Source organism: Pan paniscus, chromosome 2 (genome assembly GCF_029289425.2).
Source record: "Pan paniscus chromosome 2, NHGRI_mPanPan1-v2.0_pri, whole genome shotgun sequence".
Taxonomy (NCBI): Eukaryota; Metazoa; Chordata; class Mammalia; order Primates; family Hominidae; genus Pan; species Pan paniscus.
The window spans coordinates 168475503-168485850 of record NC_085926.1 but is presented as its reverse complement, the minus strand read 5'-3'; the positions used below and the strand labels follow the sequence as shown (position 1 = coordinate 168485850).

The window sequence follows — 10348 nt, the reverse complement described above, 5'->3', positions numbered from 1 at the left end:
CATGATGGGAACTCATGTATACATCTCTCCTCAGTGGAAGACTATGGCATCTCATGTAGTAGCCACTATAGAATTTGGATGTTTCAGCTGTTTGTCTGCACATGCCTAATACAGCAAAGCCAAATCTGAGGAATTCCAATGTCAATGTGAACAAGTGGTCCATTCTCCAGAGCCAGTGCTGCCTGGCTCCCTTTCTTAGACTTCCTGGGAGAGATTATAAATTTGCAGTCTGGCATTGATCCTGATTTATTCTCTATTTTGACCTTAACAAATTATATAAGCCCTCTGAGCCTCTGTTTCCTTGTGTGTAAAGCAGGATAATAACAACCTGACAAGAATATTATGAGTACAAAATTATTTAAATGTCTTAATACAGGGCCTAACACTTAGTAGGCCCTCAAGAAGTAATAGTTTTCTTTCCTTCCCTTTTTCTCTGCCCCCTCTCCCCTGCAATCACCCCGACCACTTTCCCTGACTGACCTACCTCTTTTGATGCCCCTGCTGTCACCAAAGTGACATTCTGCATTCCCGCTGCCATTTGCCTGCCTTTTCCCTATGTATGATGAGAACTCGGGGAAAAATGGACAAATGGTAGCCCATTGTTCTGGGAAACTTAGGAAAAATTAAGAGAAGAGTAATTGAGAGGACAGAATCAAGGACTGTTAGTGATGGAAAAAAAAAACCTATATGGTAGAGGCTTTTACCGTTTACTTTATCTGATTCTACTCTCATTCCATGTAGAAGAAAGTATTATTCCTCCCTACTCACCTTGTGATTGCAGTGGGGTCATGTGAGCCATCCTGGACTATGAGTTGTGGGCCATGGTGATGTGCATCACTTTCAGCACAGAGCATTTAGTTGCTGGTGCAAGTTCCTTCAGCCCTGGTCTTGCCACCCAGGGTGAACTCTGAAGTGTTAGGTTGAGACAGGACATCATAAGATAGTACTGAGTGACTACATGGAGCGGAGCCCACAGTGACCGACAGTGGGTGCATAATGTGAACAGTAAATAAACTTTTGTTATTTCAAACTACTGAAAGTTTGAGCATGTACATTACCACAGACTAACATATTGAATACAACAGTCCAAGTATTGGCTTTTATTTTGTATTTACACAGAATAACCTATAGAATACAGCAGTCTAAGCCTTGGCCTTCATGTTGTGGCCCCTTGAAAAGGGGTGGGTTTTTGGCCCTAGTAAGCAAGATATTTTACAGATCTTTTGGGAAGGAGCACCCAGACTTGGAGACAGATCTGTGAAATGTAAGTTTTAGCTCTGGCTCATCTACCAACTAAATAGTTCTAATACAGAGCGATTTCTGTATTGTTCATGGCTGTATCCCAAGTGTCTAGAATATGTTGAATAAATGAATCAACACTTCCACATTCCAATGTTAGAACAAGAAAACTAACCGAGGTTAGTCAAACCCTCTGAGTCCTAACTTTTCTCATCTTTAAAATAAGAGCTAGTATCTCCCAAAATATGGAAGATACAGCATCAAAGCCACTTGCTATTCAAAGATCCTTGCTACTCAAAGAGTAGTCCAAGAATCAGGAGCATCAGTGTCACTGGGATTGTGCTGGAAATGCAAGCTCTTGAGTCCCACCCCAGTCCTACTGAATCTAATTATGCATTTTTAACAAGGTTCCCTAGATGATTTCTATGCACGTTAGAGTTAGAAAAATATTGATTTAGATGGTACTAGGACTCAACATTAAATGGCCTGTAATCACATAGTGGGAAGGTTATCCCTTTTCCACTTATCATTCAATCTTTTTGGTTACTTTATGGAGAAAGACAGTTTGATGTCAATGTCTTTAACACCTCACTAACAGCTGCTAATTTCCTTTTTAACAAGGAGAGAGCAAGCCTTCGGTTCCTGGGAAGGCAAAGGTATTTATCTTGACTATAATAGCATTGTTTTATTCTCATTGTGTTTGTTTAAATAGTTGCCTTGTATTTATGGCAACTGATATCAGTTTTCTATTTAAGGTAGTGATGAAAACCTCTTTAAAATAAATTAATTTAGGAAAGTGAATGTAATTAAAGGAAGGAAACACATAATAAATGGGAAGAACTGTTTGCTTTAACGATTCCTTCCATGTCAAGGAACTCCATTGGTTTGACAGTCCTGACCTCTGTCTTGACTCCATAGTTTCACTGATTAGGCAACTTTATTTACTCTGCATGGGGTAGGAGTGGGGAAAGTGCTATATTCTATTGTAAATTTAGGAATAAAATGAGCATGCTTAGGTCAGCATCCTCCTTCTTCCTTTTGAAATTTAAATACCTAGAGGATAATTTACTCATAGATAATTTGCTTATAAATTTCCAGTCCAATTGGTAGGATCCTAGCAGCAGGTTGTTTGTTTAATAGATCTTTATGGTGTGCCTATGGTAACGCTAGGTTCTGGTTGTGTGTCTTATTTTCTGTCTTCCTGCTGCTCAAAGGTACTGCTCCCTTTGGAAAGTTCCAGACGAGCCTCTGGCCAGGCTATCACAGTGTCTTTGGTTTCTCAGGTTTTGAATCTGCTCAGAGGCAAGAGTCAGGGCACTGATGAGCTTGGGGTCCTTCTAGAAGAAAGCATCAGGTACTCATTTTCATGAATCATGAGACAAAAATGGAGAATTGTTTTTAAGGCATCTGGCCAATTCCCTCATAGCTTAACCACCATCCATTCAAGCAGGTCAGTCATGAGGGATTTTAGTCATTACCCTTTTAATGACCCTATTTTGGCAAAAGGCCCTAGATAAGAGTGCTCTGCTGCTTCCCTGGAGAGTAATCGCTTTTGTCTCTGAGCCCCACATTTGCTTATGTTAGTTCTCTATCACTTAAGTGGTGCCCCTTTACTCTTCATTATATTGTTCTGTTGTATTTCCATCATGATACTTATCTCCACTGCTTTGTTTATTTGTTTGTGGTCTGACCCCCTGCTCTAGACTGTAAGCTCAAGGAGAGCAGAACCATTTCTGTATTGTTCATGGCTGTATCCTAAGTGTCTAGAATATGTTGAATACATGAATCAACACTTCCACATTTCAATTGTAGGAACAAGAAAACAAGGATGTGTACTTTAAAGATCTAGTTAGTAGTCACTTTGTAAGATCATTGTTGAACTCTGGAACTTCACCAATTGTTGCGGCTGTGCATGGCTCTAAATAATTAAATTTTTGTCTGCTGCATTTATATTTCTTTGTTCATTAATGCTCTACTTACAGCTGGAAAGTGTTTGCAGTGGCTTATGATAAAGTCAACAATCATCATGCAAAAGACAAGAGCTTATAAGTAAGGGAGGACGCAAGAGAAACCTTTACAAGAAATCATTGCTAAGGTATAACTTTCTACTGCAATCTATGCAAGATCTGTTCTCTAAGTTTCCTTTTCTGCTCTTCACTGGGTAAAGTTGCCTTGGACATTTAAAACTGCTTTGAAAAAATATATATTCAGAGTCCTTGAGCAATTTCTGGTGAAACTGTTCAAAATTTTCTGAAATTTATGCTTGTCCAGGTAACTGCTCATAAAGGCATCATGGCCAAATTAAATGATTTCATGCTTATTTTTCCCTTTCTCATGTTTCTTGATGTCAGTGGAGAGGTAGGCAGGAGTCAGAAGCAGCATTTTACCTAGCCCAGACAATTTTTTCAGTGGTATATATAGGAGCATTGTTGACACTTTCTGGTCTTTTAGTCTCCCTAAATACAAAGAGGTCCAGATTGGCAATTTCCAAAGAATATTAAGGGGAAGTACACCAGGAGATAGGATTGGAATCTGCTTAAGGTTGGAGGGTTCCAGGAGTTCCTGGTTTGTGTGAGGATTTCATTGAGTTTATTGGCAGTGGGCTAGAAACACATATCATCATTCAAGCTGCTGATGAATGTCTAGAGTTTGCTCCTACAATCCAGATGTTTTTTTCTTTGAAATCGAAGCCATTTTGAATTACCAACCCAAGTCAATTTTACCTAGCAAAGGCTGAAAAGTCTAAACCCTGCTGTCTTGAAATATAGGCACAAACTTTTCTCAGATAGTAAATATTCATAACTATTGTGATTGTGGCTGGTGTTCTAAAAATAAAAGGCCAGGGAAATATGGAGATTTAAATCAGAAATTTATCCAGAAAAAGGTGAAACAAAGAACGCAGTTCTCCAATAATCACATCCCCTGAGCTACAGGCATACATGCAGACTTAGAGCAACACACCAACGTTTCAGTAGCTGCATATTCCATGACAAATCCCATCTTCCCATCTCATCACCCTCATAATTCATTTGGACTAGAATAGACTCAAGGTTTTCTTCAGCCCATAATATTCATACTCTTTACCTTTTACAGTGACTTCTCATGTGCTATCCCATCTAAACATCACAACCATCTTATATAGAAGGCAGGTAGACATTCCTTTCCCATTCTGAAGATGAGAGTCTGAGAATTTAAGTGATTTGTGAAAAATCATATGATAAGTAGCTGGCAGAACCTGCACTGAGATTCCAAATTTCTGATTTTTTAACTTTGTACTTTTCCTACAATGTCTCACAGCTTCTTGGTGATCCCAGGAGGTCTAACATATCCTGCAGAACTACTAAAAGCTTAAAATATGGGGATATTATCAGGCTTAGATGCTCATTGAAGGCAGTAACAAGCCTGAGGTAGGTGGACTAACCAAGACTGTCCTGGCAATGATCAAGCAACTTTCTGGGAAAAGCCCAGGGCAGACCCACAAAGTAGAGCTAGATTTGAACTGCTCCACCCTAGAGGAGTATCAGTCAGCCAGTATTCTCCCCAAACACAAGCCCAGTGAATTTATTTCCAAGGATAGGAGAGTTACATTTTGTTGCCTCCCGTGTGTTTTGAGGGCTTGGGCCAAAGTGCAAGAATTTATGTAGATAACTTTCATCCAAATCAGTCTACTCAATGCTTGTTAAATAATTCATTCAGTGATGTGGCCAAGCATGCCTGGGTTGGTCCCATCTAGTCCCAATCCTTTTGGGACATAACCTGGCTCTAGGACACTCATCTTAAAGAAGCCAATACAAAATAGAAGCCTTATCTCTCTCTTGTCTCCGTTTAGACTGGTACTTGTCTAGCCTGACCTCACAGATGCCTCCTTCCATGTTTAAAAGATGCTTTCACTGTATTAGCACACATCACATCCTTCTTGCCTTGTGAAATTTATTTTAACAAAGGTTGGGGGAAAAGAACTCTCCTTTATTGAGCTCCAAATACCTGTCCAACTCTAGGCTAGGCAATTCTAAGAACATGATGATTTCTCAATCTCATGACAATACTGCAAGGTGGTTATTTCACAGACGAGAGAAGAAAAGCTAGAAAGTTAAATGCTCCAAGGTCATACAGATTGGAATCCTAATGGCTCTTCAAATCTCAAGTCCATGATCTTTGCACCCATAAGATGTTGTGAACCCAAAGATAAACTTGAGCTTTGAAGACGGAGGTGGGTCTTGTCTTCTTTAGGAGGAGAGGAGAAATCAACCTCTCTCATTTTTTCTTTCCTGTAGGGCTCAGGGATGTGGAAGTTTAAGAGCAACGAAGGCTCCGCAGAGGATGAGGGAAGCTTCCAGAGGGCAGGAAGGAGGTCTGGACAGCCCAGTCTAGCAGGGGCAGAGCTGCGGCAGATGCCTTCCCAACGCACAGACATTGCAGAGTCCTGCTGGTCCCTGCTTTCCCAGGGCAAAGAACTGCCCCCATCCACGGCCCCCTCAACCTCCCTGCAGCCTGAGATAAGACACTGGAGGTCACAACTGGAGGCTCAGAAGGCCAGCGAGTTGTGAGCGGCAGACAGAGGGGAAGGCGGGGGGGGGGGGGGGTGGTGCAGGTGGGAGGTGGCCTGGTGCCAGGCTTGGGCTCAGTATGTAAGGGGTTGGGCAGGCCATGTGACTCCAAGGAGGCGGAGACAGGCGAGCTGGAGGGAGGACGAGCAGGCACGGGGAGGGGTTCGGGGGGTGGGGGCGCAATCTGTATAATTGAGGAGCTGTTCAGCAGCAGCGGCTGCCTCCTGCCTTCCTTTGCCGCCACCACCACTTCCCATCCCAGCTAGAGAGACAGCTCCGCGCAGTAAGTGCGGACTGCCAGCCACCAGCCTTGGCAGCCAGCTCGTCGCCTCCAGCCCCGACCCCGGTAAGTGAACGGCCCCCTTCGCTGCCGTTTGTCCCCCTCCGCGACCCCCGCGCCCCAGCGGGACCCCTGCAACTGGGATGGCCGCCTCTCCCGGAATGACCCAGGGAGCCGGAGTCACCAGGAGCGGGGGACCAGGAATATGGCGCGGAGGCCGAGGGCGCCCTCCGGGAAGGGGTTCCCTGGAAGAACCGAGGAGGTGGGTCGGGCTCTTTCCTGCTCTGGCCCGGAATGAGGCCCCGACTGCCCGCGGTCTCGGGGCACCGGGCTCTGACTCGCGGGAGCTGCCGGGCGGGGCGGGGGCCAGCGCGGCTCCGGCGCCGCTAGAGCGGAAGGCAGAAGGGGAGCCGCGAGCGGAGTGCGGGCAGCCTAGGTCTCGGCAGACGCCGGGCCCGTCCTGTCCCCCGCCTTGGCGCGCACCCCGCACGGGCAGCTCCGTTCTCCGCCTCGGACCGAGACCATGAAACGGAGACGCTTTTCCGGCCGCAGACTCCGGGGAGGTCGGGAGCAACGTCTGCCCTTTTACCTGGGAGCAAACTCCTCAAAGGGACTCCCGCCGAGCCCAGCACCCCGACCAGGATGGTGGCGCCCCGAGGGGCGTCTGTCCCCGGAGAGTGGTGACTCGCCCGGGAGCGGCGAAGAGGACGTGACGGGAGCGGTGTCCAGGGAAGCTCCCTGCCCAGAGCCGGCAGCCCCAGCAAAGGGAGCTCTCCTGCACTGCTTCAACCCTCAGTCTCCTCTCTTCCCCCATTCCAAAGCACATCAGCTCCCCTCTAATCCAAGAGGGCCAGGCTAGGGCTGCGTGGCCACGCGGGATGCAGCCCCCACCCTCCTTCTCTCTCCTGTGTCACCCCGCCCCCTCCCCAAATGAGTATTTTATATTGCGATTGAAGAGTGAGCAAAGCACAGGCGAGAAGAGATGCAGGAAGGCTAGAGCAGCGGGGCTCGCTCCTGTTCCTGGCACTCCTCATCCCCCCACCTGTGTGAAGCTCGTTTCCTTGAGATTTTGAGCGGAGACACTCAAAGGAACTGGCTCTGGCGAAGGGATCCCCGCCTGAGTGTCGGTGAACGTCACTGGCCCGAATTGCCCAAGGGCCGCAGGATGTCAACCTGCCTCCCCCTAGGTATAGGGTCTAGGAGAGCGCTGGGGGCAAGGTAGCTCTCCTCCTCCGACTGAGTGCAGGGAACGGCGCTGTCCGCGGTCCTGAAAGTTCTCGGAGGCTGGGGGCTAATACCGCCAGGGCCCACATTCCCTGCGAGCAGAAACTGCGTTAGAACCCTAAAGGGTTCTAAGCAAGCGACCTAGAGAAACAGGCGAAGAAGGGGCTTTGCCTTTCCCGGTTTTCTGCTTCCCTGGGACTCCGCTTGGGAAAAGGTTCCCGGCTTTCCTGAGTGGAAGAGCAGGAAGCGGGTGTCACTTCAGGATCCAGCTTTGCTAACTTCGGGAGCTTCCTCGTTCTACTTCCTATACCTGAGCAGTGAGACTTCCTGTCGGTAAAGTGTTGAAAGGCAGTTAGGGATGCTGTTTTGATAATAAACATTTCTGTGGCTTTCAGGAATCAGAGAATTGTTAAGCTACACAAAGGAGGGGCTTCATGGTTGTAGCTTTTTCCTCTTCTTAGAACCCTTCTTTCCCCATCGCATGTTATTTACATGCTCTAGATAAAGATCGCTAAGCAGCCCTGTATGTTTGTTTCTTTAGCTAGTCTTTTATATTATGGGCAAGATGGGGAAAGGATTGAGCCAATTTGGGGAGGCCTAGTTTGTACTGAACACCTCTATCTGCTGGGTAATAATATTTCATTTAAACTTCACAATAGCTGCCAACCATAAGTATCACACAGAGAAGGAAACAGAAACTTGATTCCAGAGATTGGATTCAAAATCAGATCTATTTAACTCAAAGTCCAAGCCATTTTCATGCCTTCATTTTGGTATTTGGCTCTGAATAGCTGTTATTGGAGATTATAGCAGGAGAATGACAAAGGAGGGAGGCCTGCTCTTCTCTTTCACACACTCTCCTCTCTTCCAACCCTTTTCTCTTTAATCCGTTCACCCACTCACTGTCATGCACTCCCACCCTCCCAACTGCTTTTGCATGCTGCTTGAGATACCACTGTTCACACAACTTCAGCTCCAATATTATGGAAACAAGTTAGAGAACTAAACCAGCAGCCTTTTCTAAAAGAGTAGCAGGGCTTCAGGAAGTCTGGAGAACTAGAGTCCACATGTACTTTCATATTTAGAATTATACTGTTGAATTTTAGAACTAGAATAGCTTTGAATATCATTTAGCACCATTGTTTTACAAGAAAGAAAACTTGGAAACCAAAAGATGGTCATTAGTCTAAGTCACATGATTGAAAAATTAGAACCCAGTTAACTTGATTCCAGGCCCAGGGCCTTTCCCACTATTTCATGGTGTCTGAAATACTCTTCCATACTGCTTTCTTTGATTATCTTTGACTAAACGTCAGCATCAGTGAACTAAATTAAACAACATACCAAAAATACAAACACTTAACATACAAGTATTCCTCTTACCTTTCTTCCAACTCCTTTGTCTTCCAGCTCTTTCCCCTCTGGTCCTACTATTCCAGTGTTGTCTAACCCAACATACCTGGGAGATATGACCCACCTTCCTCAATAACAGTTTTCTCTGAAGCAGCAATTCACAAATGGGAATGGTAGTGTGTCATTTCTTTACTTGCCCTATCTTGTCTATATCTCCTCTTCTATGACCTATTCCCCAAAAAATAATTTTCCCAAAATTGGTTACCCTAAGCAACTGCCCATGTTCTCATAGGGACTGGGAAAAGGCCCTAATAAGACCTAAGGATTTTTATAAATAAAGATCATTATAAGTGCTAATATCTATGAAATGCTTATCATATGTGAGGCACTATGTGAAGTTATTTCATCAATCATTTTACTGAATTATCACAATTCTGTCAAGTAGGTAGCTCCACTAAAGATGGTCCTAGGATTCTAGTTCGATCTAACATACAGCAGAACCTGCTGTTCTGTTCATTTCCTCTTTCTTCTCCTTCCAGCTCATAGTAAAGTCTCATCTTCATCAATTGGATTTTTGTATTTAATTGATAGTTCCATCCTGCTCCAAAACATAGCATTTAGAAATTCAAATTCAGTTCAAATGACACTGTTTTGCTCTCTCATCTCTTAATATTTACCAAACATATTCTCCCCATTTGTTATCTCTTATTTAAAAATTCCCATATGCCTTCTTATTGATAATGCCAACATTCTGCTTCAAACCTTCTCTAGAGCCAATTAAGGTATAATTTGTAATTAAATACATAACTTCTATTGTACCTTCACTAGGTGATCTGTCAAGAATGCTATTGCTGAGGTGCTCTGGGCCCTGTGAACCAGAACCTTAAACTGTCCAGAACTACTCTGTCCAACATGGTAGTTGCTAGCCACATGTAACTATTTATAATTAAATTTTAATTAAACTTTTAAAAATTAAAAATTTAGCCCCCCAGTCACACTAGTCATATTTCAAGTGCTCAATAACTCTATATGGCTAATGACTACTGTATTGGACAGGGCAGATATAAGAAAATTTTTATCATTTAAGAAAGTTGTGTTGAAAAATGCTGCTTTAGACAGTACTAAACACACCCTCACAGCAACCAAGAACTAGGAACTGGGAAGAAGTAAGGACCTACTCTTCTTTGAATCTTCTGCCAAGAAAGGCAGAAAAAGCCACTTATGCCTAATACATCACCAGTAGCCCAAAGATACCTAGGACAATTAGGCTATGAAGGAATGTGCATGTCTTACTTAAGGAGCTGGTAGCCTCTGGAGTTTGCTTCATATGAACTCTATGTTACTATAAAGTAAAATATTCCATGAATGAGGTTTCATGAATTTTGACTTAGATACAATCTGAAAGTTCCAGTTCAAAATCCAAGTTTATAGATTACATGTATATGTAATAACATGTGTGTGTGTTTTTCTTGTCTTAGTAATCATAGTATGATAGACATAGAAAAAATATAAGACTTGGAGTCAGTAGTACAGGTGTCACTTACTACTTGGTGACATTATGAAGCCCTCTAGAGCTCCATTTCTCCATCTCTAAGATGTTGATGAGAATTGCCATAACTATCTCAAAGGACTATTGTGAAACTCAAAGTGTAGGTATACGAAAGTACTTTGTAAGGAGCAAGATTGAATCTGCAATGGTTTATTA

The 10348-nt window shown here is 44.0% G+C and overlaps 1 protein-coding gene and 1 long non-coding RNA gene across 4 annotated transcripts in view; one reads left to right on the top strand and one right to left on the bottom strand.

Annotated features, from left to right (window-relative positions):
* LOC112439286 (uncharacterized) overlaps window positions 1–10348 on the bottom strand; it is a 167822-nt gene that overhangs the window by 43778 nt on the left and 113696 nt on the right. The window lies entirely within an intron of this gene.
* SLC7A14 (solute carrier family 7 member 14) overlaps window positions 5967–10348 on the top strand; it is a 125424-nt gene continuing 121042 nt past the window's right edge. The window contains exon 1 of the mRNA XM_003831924.6: window positions 5967–6132. The gene's annotated coding sequence lies outside the window, so the exon portion shown is untranslated. The remainder of the gene's footprint in view (window positions 6133–10348) is intronic.